Raw genomic sequence first — 20,200 nt, forward strand, 5'->3', positions numbered from 1 at the left:
AAAGGAAGGGTTGGTTCGTAGGGTTACCTTAGTGTATGGAGGGCAGGCCATTACAACCTGTAATTCTGACACCCTCCTGACTAGTTATAGCCACTACCAGTACTGTCTTCCATGTGCAAAACCCCTTTTAAGAATAGCTTAACATCAAGCCTGACTAGTAGGGGAGGGTCTAGTGGTAGGCAGGCTTGAAAGGTGGACTTTCACTGAAGAGTATGAAAGTCCCCTATTGTGATCTGCGATGCATGGATCCCTGCCCTTGCCCAGACACCATTTGGAAAAACTCTGCCATTTAGCTAAGAAAGATTTCCTTGTAGTAGGTTTCCTGGCCTCCCTCAGGACTGAAAGCACGTCTTCTGAGTAGCGGTGCCTGAAGGATATTAAAAGTTTATCACCCACAGTGTCGGTGCCAACATCTGCAAGTGTGGGTGAATGAGGGTTCCCTTTTGTTGCGTCAGAAGGTCTACCTTGTGGTGTAACTTGTGGTGACTGCCCTTGGATAGATTGAGAAATAAGGGGAACCAGTGCTGCCGTAGCCAGTAGGGGGTCACCAGGAACATGTTTGGTTGGTCTCTCCTGACTTTCAGGAGGACTTTTTGAATTAACTGGAAGGGTGGAAAGGCATATAGAAACTTCCCATTCCATGAAATGTTGAATGCATCTATTCTCCATGCTAGTGGAGAGAGGGTCTTGGAGCAGAAAGTCTGCAGTTGTCTGTTCTGTGGGGAGGCAAACAAATCTACTTGGTGTGCCCCACCAGTGGACAATGTCTAAAAATACATTCCTGTCCAGCATCCATTCGTGATTTGGAGAGGATGTCTTGCTGAGAAGGTCTGCTTGTTTGTTGTCCAGCAAGAGGATGTAGGATGCTTGCAGGGACAAGTTGTGCTGTGAGGCTAGGTCCCAGATTAGTAGGGTTAGTCTGCAGAGGTGGGAGGCTTTTGTCCCTCCCTGTTTGCTGAAGTACAACCTAACTGTGGTGATATCTGTTATTATTAGGAGAACACCTGGTTGTAAAAGGGGAAGGAAGGCTTTCAATGCCAGGACCACTGTCATTTCCCTCATGTTGATACGTTTGTTCTTTATAGAAGGGTGCAACTTTGCTTGTACCCTGTAGTTTGATATTGTAGCTCCCTGGTTTGGGGTGGGTAACTGCAGTGGAAGGCCAGGGTTTCAGCTGAATTTGCTGAATCCACCATTTTAGTTCTAACTGTAGGCAGGACAAAAGGGTAATTACTTGCTCTAAAGGATGCTGCTGTTGACACCATACATTTTTTAGATACCACTGCAGCTTTCGCATGTGCATTCTGGCTAGTAGTAGCATGGGAATGGTGGCATGCATTATGTCTGTCCTAATCCTGCAACACAGAAATGTTTTGTCTTATTCTGGGGTCAAGGAAGATTTTGGCAAGTTGAGGGTGAACCCCAGTCTTAGAAGCAGGCAAATGGTGAACTGTAAATGGATTTGAAGGGTTTCCTTACATTCTACTAGAATAAGGATGTAGTTTAGATGAGGATAAATCTGAATCTCTTGTGTTCTGCAATAGACTATGGCAGGTGCCTGGCATTTTGTGAACACTGTGGGAGTAATGGACAAACTAAAGGGCAATGCTGTAAATTGAAAGTGAGATGAGGGTCCAGAAAAACTTAAGAATTTCCTTTGGGAAGGTTGTAAGGGGATGTGCGGATAGGATTCAGGTCGAGTGTGACCATGAAGGCCTGGGCTGGTATAAGAGAGAGTAAAGTTTGCAGGGGACAACATTCTGAAGGTGGGAACCTTTAAGAACAGGTTTAAAAAGGAATGGTCTAGAATGGGCCTCCATGGGCCATCTTTTTTGGGGACCAGAAACAGTCCTGAGTAGAAGCCTTTTCCTTCCTGCACTGGTGGAACAGGTTCTATTGTTCCCAGTTTCAGAAGTTCTTGTAATATCTGTGGTCTGCTGACTGTTTACCAAAGAATGGGTTAGGGTCTAGAGGAGCATCTAAGATTTTAGACTTGAAGTCCTCTGGTAAGTGCTGTAGACGTAGCCATAAATATCTTCAAAGTACAGAGGGAGAGGCTGAAGACTGTGCAGAGGCCTCTGCAGCATCACAACTACATCTAATGGAATGTCTGGCTACTTGGGCACCCAGAGATAGTTTAGATGCCATGTCAGAGTTAGTGGGGCAGTCTGGAGTAGCAGCCAGCAGAATAGAGGCTTGAGAGACAACATCTGGACCATATTAGGTCATATGGGTTTGAACTAGCTCTTAGTGACAGTTTAAATGTTTCCTTCTATTTTTCTTCACCTCTATTGGATGCTTAACATGTTGCTAGGTAATTACTAAATCACTACATATTCATTTTAAGTGTTCTTTACATAATTCAGCCTTTCAACCTATACCACCCAAATAGCACTGTAATTGTTTATTTTATATTAATGATAGTCACTGAATATTTATATCTCCTGCTCTTTGTTTAGCTTGGCATTCCAGCTTATATTTCTTATTTATGCTAATGTTTAGCTTTCTCATCACTTATTGGTTAATCATTAAATATTTACAGTTTGGAGTACTATTTAACTACATGCATCTATCAGTTGTACATTTTCTGAAGAAGTTCCTACATAATAAATGGAACGAAAGCTTATGACACAAGAGGGCTACTGCTGTCATTCTTTATTTGTTTTTTTATTTTTTTTCATGAAGTTCTAAGTTGTATATGGGTTTGATAGTTGAGGGCTCTGAAGGCCAATGTGGAAGAGGAGTAAACCTTCTTTCCAATTCTATCCATAGTTTTACTGTCCTTGTCTGTAGGTAGGAGAGAGGCAGATGGAATCAGTCTGGATTCTTTATCTGGTGATACTGCAATCACAGCGGGTCTGCCAGGGGTGGTTTGACTAGAAATATCTGGTCATCAGGTACTTTGTAGACACGATCTAGCCTTTTAGGGGCAGGGGGCTGAGAGCCTGGGGTCTTAGATGCTAAAGAAAAGGCATCTAAATAAGCAGGGATGACAGGAGGAATGGCAGAAGGGGTGGGAGATTCCACTTGTAGCAATTCAAAATACTTTTTTTTTTTTTTTTTTTTTTTTTTGAGTATCAGACATTTGTGAGGTTTCCCATTTGAAGTATTCCTTCATTTTGGTTATGGTCTCTCCAAAGGTGATATCCTCTGGAGGGGATTCTTCACCTAGGGAGTAATATTCTTGAGGAGAGGCTATTTCGGCAGCATATGAGATTGATTCATCTGAAGATGAATAATAAGCTTCTTGCTCTTCTTCTCTGTCTCGTAAGTGGGCGGTGGAAGAGAGGAGACTGAGGCAAGCCTAGGGCTGAGGAGAGGAAGCGTAGATGGAGGAGTGCTGTGGGCCTAAAGGCCATGAAGGCCTGCAGTGGGTGTAGCCAGATGTTTGGTTTTCTGTTTCTTTTTTAAAGGAGTAGTCTTAAGCAAAGGCCTGGAATTGGGTGCATGGCTAAGCGTAGCGGTGTCAGGAGAAGGGATCCCAGTTGGAAGTCCTGCATGTGTCCGATGCCCCCTCGACTTCGGCTGTAGCTGATGTCTGAGTAAGCTCTGTGGACGTGCTAGTTGTCAACTGAGAAGCGGCTTCCTCGAAGGTCGCTGAAGTAAACGGATCTGATGGACATCCCTCAACTCGTCAATCAGCAGCTGGTGGGGTGTCCAAAAGCGGAGGGGCAGTGGAAGTGGGCCTAGGAATCTTGACCTTCTTCCGCGGAGGTTCAGTCAGAGCTTCCAAAACTGGACCCCATCCTTAGCACTATTTTTTTAAGTCGCTGATTTTCTAGATATAGATTGAGTTCAGCCAGATGGCTGCATAGGGTCTTAGGAATGAAGGATTGGCAGATCGAGCAAGCATTATGGTTGTGCTCTTGGCCTAGGCAAAAAAATGCAGCGATCATGCACATCTTTATGTGGTATCTGGCGCCCACATTGGCATTTACCCTTTTTAGCTGACATCAACTAATGGTTACTACAACAAAACAAGCTTTAGCTAGAAGTCAAAGAGAAAACCCCAACGGGGTGCTTCGCTTTTAGATGTCTTGTGGTGAAGGAGCGAAGCACACGATGTTGACAGTCATCTGCAGATGAAAAGTTCTGAGGTCTGTGCGTGCAGACGTCACATTTAAGGCCCCTGGTTTATGGCCCTACATGTGACATCCCATACAACTACAGCAGCCAAGCTGAAGCTTTTGTATAGGAGCCGATGTACGGGTCACCTGAGGTGGGAAATCCCACACCAAGAATACTGCAACATAGGAATAGGAGGACATAAAAAATTTGTGCTACTCATGTTCTAGAAATAAGCAATCCTGCTATATACTTACAACTTGATTCAGAAACTTTAGTTGTATAATTAATTACATAGGAGCAGGGACTCGATATGCCTAATTAGGAAAGCAACTAGGGCATATCATGCACAACGCACTCAAAAACAGAAGCAAACTGGCTGCTAAATTCTTTCAAGTGAACCACAAAAATCATATCTGTGACAACTGCAGTAAGTGAATGAAAGGATACATGATGTGCAAATCTGTACAACTTCCACTATTATTTTATAAAATTACATAAACTATTTGTTATGGCATATGCATGAGCACATACAAATACAGACATGCATGACTACTCCATTACAAGGTACAGCTGCTGAAGGTGCATACTCTATGAAGGACTGGAAATCACCTACACAATCTCACCACATCTGTACCATTCACTGCACTGGCGCAGAATGAAAGCATCTTTCTTGTAGGGGGCAATCCCCCCAAACATATACATACCAACTCTAAAGCTGCACAACACCAGGGAAAGGAGAAGCTCCCCAAAAAGAAAACACTATTGTCTGAAGCAATCAGTACTTTCACTCCAGTAAGCGCGAGGCAAGTGATTTCTGAGGGACTGTGGACCGAAGAACCACAGGACAACAAAAAAAGCAGGAAGAGAAGATGGAAATAGCAGCTTTGTGAACATCTACTGAACCAAATCAACCCCCCCACAAAATTAAAAGGTCACAGAGCAGTACTCAACGGCAACCCAAACACCAAACTGTGCATATCCAAAACGTGGGATAGTGGGCGACTACTGCCAGTAAATCAGTGTGTTCTACTAACATCTACTGTTAAGCAGAACTTGAGCAACTGTACTATGTTGAACAAATACACTGCCTTACTGATGAGGGTAGACTCCAAAAGCTTACTCAACCTGGAAGAAGGAACAAGGGTCAAGAAGCCCCTGGAGAGTGGTCCTAGCAAAGCCTACTCTAGACCTAGAAATTGCATCTAACTTGTTGTGCTTCATAAAGGTATGGATAGAGGACCAAGTTGCTACCTCTAGAATACGTTTAGAGCCCACTCCACTCCAATACACTACTGAAGAATGTGCCTTTACCTTACCTGAATTTGCCTTGCCATGGGGAGTGAAGAAGAAGAAAAAAAAAAAAAAAAAAAAACAATAGAGAAACTACAGTTGTGTATACTTACCATAAATGTAGATGCTTGAGTGTAATCACTGTTGCAGTCATCACACTTGGATTATCCTACCAGGGTAGCCCTCAGTTGGCCCGAATACTAGAGGCTTAGTATTTGTGCGTCAGTTGCTGTTGCTCCAGGACTGACTTCAGGTTGTCAGTGGTATAAAAACATGCAGCCAATGCCATTACATTAGTTTTTCTTGCTCCAAATGTCAGGAGCGCCCAACAGGGAGCTTAAGTTATGGTGGCATAAAACCAGCAGTAGAAAGTAAATACCAGTAGCCTAGTAAAGGGTGAAGGGGAGAGAGAGAGAGAAGGGGGCTGGAGGGTGGGAAACCAAGACTGCAACAGTGAATACACTCGAACATCTACATTTATGGTAAGTGTAAACAACTATACTATGTTCGTGTTTCACTGTTGCAGTCATCACACTTGGGTTGATTCCCAAAGCTAAGGAATGGGTGGAGACAGTCAAGAAGATTTGGGGCTGGCTAGTATGCCCTGCAGGGCTGGGGATGCAAAGCCTGCCCTGGATTTGGAAAAGATAGGCAGGTGGTAATGCTTGAAGGTATGAACAGAACTCCATGTTGCAGCTTCCAGGATGTCCCTGGTAGGGACCCCTCTGAGAAAAGCTGTAGAGGTTGAAGTTGCCCTAGTGGAATGTGTTCTGACCCCCTGTGGGGGTGGTTTCCCATGGTGTTTAACAGAAATGGATGCAGTGTGCTATCCATTTGGAGATGGTTTGTTTTGATATGGCTTTGTCCTCTGCCCCTGGTGCAAAGCTAACTAGTAACTGGTCAGATTTCCTAAAGGGCTTAGTCCTATCCATGTAGAGTCTGAGCTGTCTCTGCACATCTAAAGAGTGCAGGATCCTTCCCCCTTATTTTGAAGTTTAGGGAAAAAGGTGAGCAAATGAATAGATTGGTTGACAGCCACACTGGACACCACTTTAGGCATGAAAGTTGGGTTAGTCCTGAGGGAGACCCTGTCAGCATGAAAAATGATAAAGGGTTCCACAGCCATAAGTGCTTGTAGCTCAGATATTCTTCCAGCTGAACTGATGGCCAGAAGCAAGGCTGTTTTCCAAGAGAGGAATTTTAACTCTGCTGAAGCTGCAGGCTCAAAGGGGGAGGGGGGCACTGAGCTTTTCCAACACAAAGTTAAGGTCCCAAACAGGGGTAGGGGCTCTTCTTGGTGGCCTTAAGTTGTTAGCCCCTCTCAGGAACTGCTTGAAGAGAGGGTGTGAGAAGAGAGGTGGGCTCAGTGCTGTAATGTGCAGAGATGGCAAAGGCATGGATTTTAATGGAAGAGAAGGCTAGAACCCTGTGGAGTAGGTCTGCTAGGTAATCCAGGATGAGAAGTAAGGAGGGCTGTGCTGGGTCAGCTCCTTTAGTCTGGATCCAGGAACAATAACTTTTCCACTTGTCAGCATAGGATTTTCTAGTACTGGGTACTCTGGCTTCACATATGACATTCAGGAACTGTTTGCTTAGGCTGGCCACTGAAGGAGAAGTCAAAGAATAAGCCAGGCTGCTAGGTTCAAGGCCTGCAATTGTGGATGCAAGAACTCGCCCTCCTGCTGAGTCAGGAGAGTTGGAACCTGGGGGAGATGCCATGGAGGCAACGGTGACAGACTGCACAGTAGTGGGTACCAGTGTTGGCAAGGCCAGTCTGGGGCAATCAGGATTGCCCTTGGTCTTTCCTCCCTTATTTTGAGTAATACTCTTGTAAGAAGAGAACCCAGCCACTGGGGATGCACAAGCCAGTGCATTTCATTGCGCCAATCCCAAGCCTGGATAAATGGGGAGGGTTGCATCAGGAAGGGCAGCCGGCATATAACTTTGCCAAATAGTTTAATGTGGACCCCAGTTAATATTTCCATACCGGATTGGTCAAGGCCCAGGTTAACAACGACCGCCACCAGTACTGTTAGCCAACAAGGTGCTGGCGGAAATTGGGTTACTGTTGGCCGAAGGAGGAGAAGAGGCAGAAGGCATGGCAGAAGGCAGGAAGAGAGGAGAAAGGCTAGGACTGTGGTAGTGAGGGTCAGAACTTTGAATGTTGGCAGTATGACTGGTATAGGGAGAGAGCTAGCTGATATGATGGACAGAAGGAAGGTTGGTATATTGTGTGTGCAAGAGACCAGATGGAAGGGGAGTAAGGCGAGGTGTATCGGAGGTGGGTTTAAATTGTTTTACCATGGTGTGGATGGCAGGAGAAACGGCGTAGGGGTTATTCTGAAGGAACAGTATTCTAAGAGTGTTTTGGAGGTGAAAAGAGTATCAGATAGAGTGATGTTTATGAAGCTGGAAATTGATGGTGTAATGATGAATGTTGTTAGTGCATATGCTCCACAAGTTGGGTGCGCAATGGATGAGAAAAAAAAAAAATTTGGAGTGAATTGGATGAAGTGGTGGATAAATGTACCCAAGGGTGAGAGAGTGGTGATTGGAGCAGGTGAAGAGAACAGAGGGGATGAGGAAGTGATGGGTAGGGTATGGTGTTAAACAAAGGAATGCAGAAGATCAGATGGTACTGGATTTTGCGAAAAAGATGGACATGACTGTGGTGAATACGTATTTTAACAAGAGGTAGGAGCATAGGGTGACATACAAGAGTGGAGGAAGATGCACACAGGTGGATTATATCTTATGTAGGAGGGCCACTTTGAAGGAGATTGGAGACTGTAAAGTGGTGACCAGGGAAAGTGTAGTTAGGCAGCATAGGATGGTGGTTTGTAGGATAGCGTTGGTGATCAAGAAGAGGAGGAGTTTGAGGGCAGCACCAAGGATCAAATGGTGGAAACTGAAAAAGGGTAATTGTGAGGTGAAGTTCAGGGATGAGTTAAGACAGGCACTGTGTGGCAGGGAAGAGTTACCAAATAGCTGGGTAACTACATCAGAGCTAGTAAGCGAGATGGCTAGAAAGGTGCTTGGTATGATATCTGGACAGAGGAAGGACGACAAGGAGACATGGTGGTGGAATGAGGAAGTACAGAGAAAGAGGTTGGCAAAGAAAAAGTGGGATTGTCAGAGCGATGAAGAAAGTAGACAGGAGTATAAGGAGATGAGGTGCATGACAAAGAGAGAGGTGGCGAAGGCTAAGGATAAGGCATATCAAGAGTTGTATGAAAGGTTGGACACTAAGGAGGGAGAAAAGGACCTGTACCGACTGACTAGACAGAGGGACCAAGCTAGGAAAGATGTGCAGCAGGTAAGGGTGATAAAGGATAATGAGGGAAACACTCACAAGCGAGGAGAGTGTGTTGAGTAGATGGAAATAGTACTTTGAGGGGTTGATGAATGAAGAGAATGAGAGGGAGAGAAGGTTGGATGATGTAGGGATAGTGAAGCATGAAGTACAATCGATTAGCAAGGAAGAAGTAAGGATAGCTATGAAGAGGATGAAGAATGGAAAGGCTGTTGGCCCAGATGACATACATGTGGAAGCATGGAGGTGTTCAGGCGAAATGGCAGTGGAGTTTTTAACCAGATTGTTTAATGAAATCTTGGAAAGTGAGAGGATGCCTGAGGAATGGAGAAAAAGTGTTTTGGTACCGATTTTTAAGAATAAGGGTGATGTGCAGAGCTGTAGTAACTACAGATGGATTAAATTGATCAGTCGCAGCATGAAGTTATGGGAAAGAATACTGGAAGATAGGTTAAGAAGGGACGTGATGATTAGTGATCAGCAGTATGGTTTCATGCCGGGAAAAAGCACTACAGATGTGATGTTTACTCAGAGTGTTGATGGAGAAGTACAGAGAATGTCAGGAGGAGTTGCATTGTGATTTTGTACACTTAGAGAAGGCATATGACAGGGTGCCTAGAGAGGAGTTGTGGTATTGTATGAGGAAGTCAGGAGTGTCAGAGAAGTATGTAAGAGTGGTACAGGATATGTACGAGGGTAGTGTGACAACGGTGAGGTCTGCTGTGGGAGTGACGGATGCGTTTAAGGTGGAGGTGGGGTTACATCAAGGATCTGCTCTGAGTCCTTTCTTATTTGCAATGGTAATGGACAGGTTGAAAGACGAGATCAGACAGGAGCCCCATGGACTATGATGTTTGCAGATGACATTGTCATCTGTAGTGAGAGTAGGGAACAGGTGGAGGAGACCCTGGAGAGATGGAGATATGCTCTAGAGAGAAGAGAAATGAAGGTCAGCAGGACTAAGACAGAATATATGTGTGTGAATGAGAGAGAGGATAGAGGAATGGTGAGGATGCAAGGAGTAGAACTGGCGAAGGTGGATGAGTTTAAATACTTGGGGTCAATAGTTCAGAGTAACGGTGAGTGTGGAAGAGAGGTGAAGAAGAGAGTACAGGTATGATGGAGTGGGTGGAGAAGAGTGTCAGGAGTGATTTGTGACAGACGAGTACCTGTAAGAGTGAAAGGGAAGGTCTAACAAGAGGGTAGTGAAACCAGCTATGTTATATGGGTTGGAGACAGTGGCACTGACAAAAAGGCAGGAGTTTGAGCTGGATGTGGCAGAGTTAAAGATGTTAAGATTTGCACTGGGTGTGACGAGGGTGGACAGTATTACGAATAAGTATATTAGAGGGTCAGCCCAGGTTGGAAGGTTTGGAGACAAAGCCAGACAGGCAAGATTACATTGGTTTGGACATGTGCTGAGGAGGGATGCTGAGTATATTGGGAAAAAGATGCTAAGGATGAAGCTACCAGGTAACAGGAAAAGAGGAAGGCCTAAGATAAGGTTTATGGATGTGGTAAGAGAGGACATGCAGGTGGTTGGGCGTGACAGAGCAAGATGCAGAGGACAGGAATAAATGGAAACAGGTGATCCACTGTGGCGACTCCTAACGGTAACAGCCGAAAGAAGATGATGATGACTCTTGTAAGAAGAGGTAGAGGGGGAAATGCATAGATTGAGAGGTTTTCCCACTGGAAGGATAGGACATCAACTTTCCAGGCCTTGCTGTGAGTTTCCCTGGTGCAAGCTGGTGGTTGTAGGGGGAGGCAAATAGGTCCACCTTCGGGGTAACCCCATTTTTGAGTCACAAGGCTGAAGGCATTGTGGTTTAATTGCCACTTGTGTGGGTCTAGGAGATTTCTGGTTAAGTTGTCTTCCAGACAGTTTTGGTTGCCTGGCAGGAAATGGGCTTGCAGGTGAATATGCACGGCTGAGGCCGTGTTCCAAAGGTTCAAGGCTAGCTTGCAGAGTGGGTAAGAGTGGGTTACCCCCTGCTTGTTGATGTACCACTTTACTGCGGTGTTGTTGATTTTGATTAGTAGAGGCCCGAGAGACAGCAGGGATCTGAAAGCTGTTAGAGCATGCTGAACAGCTAGCATCTCTTTCTGGTTGATGTGCAGATGAATTTGATTTGGGCTCCAGTGGCCCTGAATGCACCTGCCGTCCAGATGTGCACCCCAGGCATAGTCTGATGCATCTGTGGTTAGGGTCTTGGCGGCATGGGGTTGTGTAAAGGGAAGTCCCTTGTTGTGGTTGCATGCTGCTGCCCACCAAAGGAACTCTTTCTTTAGACAAGGTATGATAGGTATGATAGTTTCCAGGTCCAAAGAATGTTGGCACCAAAGACTCAAGTACCACTGAAGTTTCCTTATATGCAGTCTGGCATATGGAATTAGTAGAATACAGGAGGCCATGAACCCTAGAGCTTGCAAAATTTTCCTTGCGGATAACTGGGTTCTGGTGGCCATTTGAGAGACGTAGCCTGTCAGATGGGCTTGTTTTCCTGGAGTAAGGAATGCCATCTGGGATGCTGTGTCCAAGCTTGCTCCCAGGAATACAATTTTTTTTAACTGGGGACTAGTTTGGATTTTTTTAATTGATAGTGTACCCCAGTGAGGTTAGAAGGTTCTTTACAAATGTCAGGTGCTGCAACAGCTTTTCCTGACAGTCTGCCTGAATCAGGCAGTCGTCCAAGTAGGGGTAAATTTGAATATTTCTTTGTCTGCAAAAGGCAATGGCTGGAGCCAGGCATTTTGTGAAAAAGCACAGTTGTGTACACCTACCATAAATGTAGATGTTAGAGTGTATTCACTGTTGCAGTCATTACATTTGGGTAATCTGCTGGCAGGTTGCCCTCAGTTGGCCTGAACATCAAAGTCTTGGGTCCTGCGCCGGTTGTTGTCTCCTCTTCTATGACGTCAGGTCGTCAGGGGTATAAAAGATGCAGCCGATGCCATTTTCTTTAGTTTTTCTTGCCCCAGATGGCAGGTGCCCCCCCCCCCAAATGGGGAGCAAAAAAAAAAAAAAAAAAAAAAAAAATATATATATATATATATATATATATATATATATATAAATGCAATTGCAGCAACATAAACTTTAAATTCATCTAAAAGCACCACCACAAAGGCTTTAGAAAATAGTGAAGGAAAGAGAAGTTCTAGAAACAAGGGGGATGGCGGGTGGGTAACCCGGACTGCAACAGTTAATGCACTTAACATCTACATTTATGGTAAGTGTACACAACTGTACTATGTTCTTCATGTTTCACTGTTGCAGTCATTACATTTGGGTAGAATCCCAAAGCTATCGATGGGAGGCTGGAGCTAAATAGCATTAGGAGCGGCTATAAGGCCCTGCAGAACTGCAGTGGCAAAGCCTGCCCTGGACTTAGAGAAGAGAGGCAAATGATAATGCTTTGTAAATGTATGAACAGAGCTCCAAGTTGCAGCTTCTAGAATGTTGGAACTCCTCTGAGAAAAGCTGCTGAGGTAGATGCAGCGCTGGTGGAATGTGACCCGATTCCCTTGGGCACCGGTTTACCATGATGCAAGTAGCAGAAACGAATGCAGTGGCTTATCCACTTTGAAATAGTCTGCTTTGAAATAGCTTTCCCCTCTGATCCTGCAGCAAATGCCACCGGTAGTTCCTCAGACTTTCTTAAAGATTTGGTCCTGTTTAAGTAGAATCTTAGTTGTCTGTGTACGTCCAAGGAATGCAGAATCCGCTCACCCTTGTTCGGCGAATATGGGTAAAAAGTTGGCAGGTGAAGAGTTTGGTTAAGAGACACACTGGATACCACCTTAGGCATAAAGGAAGGATTGGTCCTGAGGGACACCCTGTCTGGGTAAAATGTAACAAAAGGCTCCACGGCCATGAGGAGGGCCTGCAATTCTGAAACCCTTCTTGCTGAAGTGACTGCCAGAAGGAAAGCTGTTTTCAAAGATAAAAAATTTATATCCGCAGTAGCTGCTGGTTCAAAAGGAGGCAGGGTGAGCTTTTCCAGCACAAAATTAAAGGTCCCATGCAGGAGTTGGTGATCTTCTGGGAGGCTTTAAATTTTTGGCCCCTCTAAGATACTGTTTTAGCAGGGGATGAGAAAAGATGGGAGGCTCTAAGTTGTAATGAGCCGAGATGGCAGAGGCATGGATTTTTACTGATGAAAAAGATAGGCCCTTGTCAAGCATCTCAGTCAAGTATTGTAAAATGTGAGGAATATTTGGCTTTGCTGTGTCCGTTCCTTGTGCTTGGTTCCAAGCACAGAATCTCTTCCATTTAACAGCATAAGATTTTCTAGTACTGGGCCTTCTGGCTTCCAAAATTACATCCATCATAGATTTACTGAGAGGTGTTTGAATAATTACATGATCAGCCATGCTGCCAGGTTCAAAGTTTGGAGCTGATTGTGCAGAATTTGATTGCTTTGTTGAGACAGTAGATGAGGTATTTGAGGCAAGTACCAAGGAGGGAGTTGAGACATATTCCTTAGGATTGGGTACCAGTGCTGGTGAGGAGAGTCCGGGGCAATTAGGATAATTTTTGTTTTTTCCTGTCTGACCTTGAGTAAGACCTCGGGGAGAAGAGAGAGAGGAGGAAAGGCGTAGACTGATAGGTTTTTCCAACTGAAGCATAGGGCATTCACTTTCCATGCTCGTCTGTGATAAGTCCTTGTGCAGAATTTGTCCAATTGATAACTTTGGGGAGAGGCAAATAGATCTATGTCTGGACTCCTCCATTTCTCTGTTATCAAGACTTGTGGATCCAGTTTCCAATAGTGAGGGTCCATAAGATTTCTGCTTAGGTCTGCCAGAGTATTTTGTTTTCCTGGCAGGAATTGAGCTTGAGGATGTACTTTGTAAGTCAAGGCTGTGTCCCCACAATGCCATGGCTAGTCTGCAAAGGGGGTAGGAATGTGTACCCCCCTGCTTGTTTATGTACCACATAACCGTGGTGTTGTCCGTCTTTATCAGTAGTTGCCCTGGATGAATTAAGTCCTTGAAGGCTGTCAGGGCATTCTGAACTGCTAACATCACATTCTTGTTGATATGCAGATGCATTTGTTTTGGGCTCCATATGCCCTGAATGCATCTCCCCGCCAGGTGGGTCCCCAAGCATAGTCTGATGCGTCTGTAGTTAGGGTTTGGGTGGCAGGGGGTAGAGTGAAAGACCGTCCCATGTTCTGGTTACATGTCTCGGAGGCCCACCAAAGAAACTCCTGTTGTAGGCAGGGAATGAGGAATCATTGTTTCCAGACTGTGACAATGTTGACTCCATAAACTTTTTAGATACCACTGTAGTTTCCTCATATGCAGTCTTGCATATGGAATTAGTAGAATGCAGGATGCCATGAACCCCAAAGCCTGCAGAATTTGTCTTGCAGATAACTGGGTTTTTGTTGCCATCCGTTTGAAGTAAATAGTTGCCTTTGTTTGTCTGGCTTCAGGTAAGCCATTTGGGCAGTTGTATTCAAGCTTGCACCCAGGAATGTAATTTTTTTGAGAGGGTACCCAGTTGTGATTTCTTTTCGTTTGTGTACCCTAGGCATGTTAGAAGCCTTTTTACAAACGCCAGATGTTGAAGAAGAATGTCCTTGTTTTCTGCTTGAATGAGACAGTCGTTCAAGTAAGGATAGATTTGTATGCTTCTTTGTCTGCAAAATGCAATTACCGGTGCCGGGCACTTTGTAACGACCCTGGGCGCAGTAGATAAGCCAAAGGGCAGTACAGAGAATTGGTAATGCATAAAACATGGCTTGAAGCGGAGGTATCTTCTGCACGATTCCCTTATTGGGATATGCAGATATGCCTCTTAAGTCTAGAGTCACTAACCAAGCGTTCTTGGCCAGCATGGGCAGAAGCGGTTGTAAAGTCAGCATTTCGAATTTTGGGATGTCCAAGAATGTGTTCAAAATCGATAAATCCAGTATTGGACGCCAGGCATTGTCTTTTCTGGGTACCAGGAACATTCTTGAATAAAAACCTTGTCCTTTTTCCTGTTCTGGTACTGGTTGAATAGCCTCCATATCCTTGAGGGCCGTAACTTGTTTCTGAGCCTCTGCCCATTGATTTTGTGGCAGATCTGGCCAACCATTTGGAATTGGCAAAGTATGGAAATGAAATTTGTACCCCTGGGATACTATGTTTAATACCCACTTGTCCTGGGTTACTAACTGCCAATTTTGAGCATGAAGTGCTAATTTTCCCCCCAAGGGGCTGCCAAAAGATAAGTGTTTGGTGATGGTAGAGGGAAGTCATTGAGACTGCTTACTGTAAGGTTGTGCTTTGTTTCCTCCAGATTTGGAGGTAGAGGCACTCCAGTGCTTTGACCTGTCAGAACCCTGTGACTGGTACTTAGAGCCTTTTGAGCACCTGGATTTGCCTTGAGAGGCTCTGTTGGACACAGGAAAGGACCAATTTTTTGTAGGCCAGTGTCTACTGAATTTGGGTGGATGCACTTGTAAGAAATCTTTTACAGTTTGCATAGATTTGGCTTGGTCTTCCATTTTCTTTAAAACCTCTTCTGCCTTATTACCAGAGTATCATGCTGTAAAGGTGCATCCAACAATTTAGCTTTAACATGATCAGGCAGATTTTGCTCCTTCAGCCATGCATGCCTTCTAATCACAGATCCAGTAACTGCGGCCCTGCAAGAGGCCTCCAAGGAATCAAAACCACATTGCAAAGTATGCTTTCCAACCTGTTCTGCTGCATGCAATAATTCCTGTAATGCTTTACTGTCCACACATTCAGCAATCAAAATCATTTTCTGTTTCAATAATCCCATAACATACTCTTGATATTTAAGCATATGAAACTGGCAGTTTAAGGCCCTAACTGCCAAGGTTGCAGACATATAAACCTTCTTTCCACATACATCCAGCACCCTGGAATCTCTATCAGAGGGGGTAGGATTCTTGGCTGTAGAGGCCTTTACACCTTTGGGACCCTGTGAGACAGTTTCAGGATCAGCAGCAGGATTTTTGAATAAAAATTAGGAGTCAGGAGCCCTGTAATATCTGTCTGGCTTACTAAGAGCCAGAGGTAGGGAATCAGGAGCCATGCTTGATTCCAAAAACACATCATCCACAATGTCTAATACAGGAGGTATAGCCAAAGGCCTATGCTGAGGAAGAAGGAAATCTCTTAACCTCTTTTTTGATTCTGAGAAATCCTGACTCTCCCAATGAAAATGTTCCCTTAAAGTGTGCACGGTTTCTCCAAAAGAATAACCTTCAGAAGATGCAGATGGGATGGATTCTTCGGCATCTGAATCCTCAAAGGGTGGTACAGAGAATTCCTGATCAGAAGAGGAATCAGAAGAAATAGAAACCTGATCTGAAGATTCATAATCAGTGTCTTGCCTAGGCCTCTTATCTGGGGGGGGGGGGGGGTGTTTACCCCTGATCAAGGTAATTAAGTCCTCAGCCATTTTCATCATCTGTTTGTTAGGCATAGGGGCTTGAGCACATGGGCTCATGCATCAGTTTTTTTAGCTTTGGAAGTTGTTTTTGAAGCTGGCTTCGGTTTTATATAGAAATGTTGAGGCCTGAAAACACCCTCAGAAGCCGGTGCCTGCTTAACTGCTCCGGACCCATCTGAGGGAGAGACATCCGCGAGTACAATACTCTGAGAATCTCGTGGCATACTGGACTCTGCATGGGTCTCGGTAGAGGCCTGTGACTCAAAAGTAGCGGGAATAGGGGCTGCGAAAGCGCCTCACTGAATACCGGCAACTGGCTCAGGTGAAGCTTCATCTGTTTTGGACCTCTGTCTGTCTCTGTCCTTTTCTTTGCGTTTTTTATTAACTCCGGTAGTCGGATTGCTATCCGACGACATTTCAGGGTAATTAAATCTGTTTCCAAAATATTTTGAAGCAAAGATATACAGACGCTTAATACTGCGTTGGTTAAATCTAGCACAAAACCGACAGCAAGGCACGTTATGATCTGGGCCTAGGCAAGGAATACAGTACAAATGAAAATCCCTATGAGGTATTCGCCTCCCAAAAGTAATGCAATTAACTTTTACTGACATTGGTAAGGAGCAAGAAAAAGTTTCCCCAACGGGGTACTTAGCTTTAACTGAAGACTTCGGTTCTGAAACTCGAATGCAAAAATTTCAGGAGTCGGCCGACCGGCACTTGCCAACTGCTTCTGCTTCGGGCACCGCGCGGCACGAAAAACTGAAGAAAATGGTGTTAGCTGCATGCTTTATACCCCTGATGACTTGACATCATGGAAGAGGAGACAGCAACTGACACAGGACCCAAGACTTTGATATTCAGGCCGACTGAGGGCGACCTGCCAGCAGATTACCCAAATGTAATGACTGCAACAGTGAAACACGAAGAACATCTCTGGGAACAATGGATAAGCCAAAGGGAAGTGCAGAGAACTGACAATGCATAGATCCTGCCCTGAAACGTAGACATTTCCTGCAGGATCACTGACTGGGATATGCAGATAGGCCAACTTTAGGTCTGGGGTGTCTAACCAGGCATCTTTGGACAGCATAGGGAAAAGCTGCTGTAGGGTGAGCATTTTGAACTTTGGTACCACCAGGAAGGTGTTTAGAATGGATAGGTCAAAGATTGGGCACCAGGTGCATTCTTTTCTAGGCACCAGGAAAAGTCTGGAATAAAAACCTTGGCCTATCTGTTCTACAGGAACAGGCTGAATTACCCTCATGGAGAGCAGGGACTGAACTTGGTTTTGTGCCTCTGCCCACTAGTTTGGAGGAAGATCTAGGAACCCTTTTGGGGTTGGCAGCATGTGGAAATAAAATTTGTACCCCTGGGATACTAATGTTGAAAACCCATTGATTGTTGGTGATGCGAGGCCTAGTTTTTTGCATGGTAGGCAAGTTTTCCTCCTAGGGGCACGAGCAAATGGGCAGAGGTGAGGGGAGGAGTTGAGAAGTCATTGTGAATTATTTCCATAAGGGGGTGGCTTAAAACTCCCCGTTTTAGAAGTGGAGGTAGTCCATTGCTTAGATCTCTGCATAGCCTGAGACAGTTGTCTGGGGGGGGGGTCTGCTTGCCCTAGGTCTAGTCTGAAGTGGCCTTGAGGGGGCTGGAAAGGACCAATGTTTTCAGGGGCAATGCCTACTGAATCTTGGAAGCTGTACTTGCAAACAAATCTTTGCCTTAACTTTTTCTTCCATCTTTTTTAAAACCTCTTCTGCTTTGGTGCCAGACTGTCTTTGTTCAGAGCTGCGTCCAATAATTTTGATTTGACATGGTCTGGCAAGGTCTGTTCCTTAAGCCAGGCTTGCCTTCTAAATACAGAACCTGTGACTGCTGCCCTGCAAGATGTTTCTAGGGCATCACACCCACATTGCAGGGTATGCTTGCAGACTTGGCTTGCAGAATGCATAAGCTCTTGTAATTCCTTATTTTCTGCACAGTCAGGGAAGGTAGATCATTTTTGCTTAATAAGTTCCATAGTATCATGCTGGTATTTCAGTATGTGGAATTGACAATTTAATGCTCTAATGGCAAGAGTTGCAGAGGTGTATACTTATTTACCCCATCTAATGCTCGGGAATCCCTGTCCGAGGGGGTGGGTTTCTTAGCTGTAGTTTCTTTTATTCCTTTAGGTCCTTGGGAGATGACCTCTGGGTCAGCAGCAGGATTCTTGAAAAGAAATTTGAGAAAGTCCGGGACTCTTGTAGTACACCTGTCAGGTTTCCTGGGAGCAGAAGGTATAGTATCAGGAGTTGGACTGGATTCCATAAAGACATCATCCACAACATCCAGAACAGGAGGGATAGCTAAGGGTCTGTGCTGTGGTAAATCTAAAAATTCCGAGTCTCTTTTTGGACTGAGGATAATCCTGGCATTCCCAATGGAAATGCTCTCTCAACATATGTAGGGTTTCACCAAAAGAAAAATCCTCCGGAGGAGAGGCAGAAGGAATGGATTCCTCTGCATCTGAATCCTCATAAGAAGATAAGGGCATGCCTTCATAATCAGAAACCTCAGAGTCATCAGACTCTTGGTCAGATAAAGCTGCTGGGGACAAGTCTTTTCCTTTTAGCAGGGGAAGGCTGGCTTCCCCTAATCAGCATAAGGTCTTCTGCCATTTTAAGCATCTGTGATTGTGACAAGGAAGCAGGTGGTTGAGTTTGGGTCATCATTGTTTTAGGCATAGCTCATACTCTGGACCTTAGAAACTTGGTAGTTTTACAAAGAACTGAAGATGCGAAAGAAGTTGGCTTGTATTGAATACCAGCAGTGCAAAGAACTTCCTCAGAAGCCAGTGCCTGCACAGCAGCTCCGGACCCATCCAAGGCAGACACATCCGCAGGTTCCGTAGTCAAAGAAGAGTCTCTGGGCATACCAGACTCCAAATGGGTCTTGGTAGTGGCCTGCAAATCCATCGAAGTGGGCATCAGGGGCTGCGAAAGCGCCTCACAGAGTACCAGTGAACTGGCGACTAGCTTAACGGAAGCATCAGCAGCAGTTTTGGACCTGTGCGGTCTGTCTTTATCCTTACTTTTTTTTGGAAGATCGGTAGTCGGATGGCTTACCAAAGCCATTTTGGAAAACGGAGATTGAGAGAAAAAGTATTTAGCTACAATAAGGGCCCGACGACAAATAGTTTGGGCGCTGAACAAAGCACAAACTGGCAGCGAGGGACGTTGTGGTCTGGGCCTAAACAGGTGATGCAGTAAGAATGGAAATCTCGGTCTGGTATTTGCTTTCCACAGGTGAGACAATTGTTAACTTTTTCTGACATCGGTTAGAGCAAAAAAAAAAAAAGGATCCCCAACGGGGTACTTAGCTTTAGAAGACTTCAACTTCAAATTCGGAAACGAAAACTCAGGTAGCAGCCGACCAGCACTTGTGCGAACTGCTTCTGCTTCAGGCTCCTCGGCAAGAAAGGCTGATGTAATGGCATCGGCTACCTGTTTTTATACCACTGACGACCTGACATCAGTCCTGATGCGACAGCAACCGACGCAGAAATGCTAAGCTGAGTCGGGCCGACTGAGGACGATCCCTGGCAGGATAACCCAAGTATGATGACTGCAATAGTGAAACACAAAGAACATCAGTCTTCCAAGAGCAGTGTTGCAAGGAAGCTGAAGCAGCAGCCTCAAAAGTAGCCTCAAAAGTAGCCTAAGTTTCGCCAAAACAAAATTAAGATCCCCGGCTTCCTGGGAGGCCTTACACGAAGGATGCCTTTAAGGAATTGTTTAGCTTCAAATCTAGAAGCAAAAAGAGGAGATAAAGGCAGACAAGCAGAAACAGCTGATAAGTGGGCCTTAACAGAAGAATAAGTCAACCTAGCATTAAGCAATTCACACAGATAAAACAAAGGAACATCCACAGAAAAGTGAACCAGGTTACTAGAAAGACACCAAACAGAAAACCTCTTCCAACTAAGTAGGATTTCCTAGAAGTGGTTTGCTGGCCTCCTGCAGAACCCTAAGCACGTCCTCACAAAAAAGATGTCTATATGGAATCAAAATCCCATCACCCACAGTGTCGGGTGAAGAGAGGACAGGTGAGAATGGATGACAGAT

At 44.9% G+C, this 20,200-nt stretch overlaps 1 protein-coding gene across 1 annotated transcript in view; it reads right to left on the reverse strand.

The window, feature by feature from the left end:
* The window catches only part of LOC122793961, a gene marked incomplete at its 3' end in the record, with an annotated part of 2,396,194 nt that overhangs the window by 261,722 nt on the left and 2,114,272 nt on the right, over positions 1–20,200 (reverse strand).

Source organism: Protopterus annectens, chromosome 2.part1 (assembly GCF_019279795.1).
Source record: "Protopterus annectens isolate FY-2018-M chromosome 2.part1, PAN1.0, whole genome shotgun sequence".
In the NCBI taxonomy this organism is placed as follows: Eukaryota; Metazoa; Chordata; order Ceratodontiformes; family Protopteridae; genus Protopterus; species Protopterus annectens.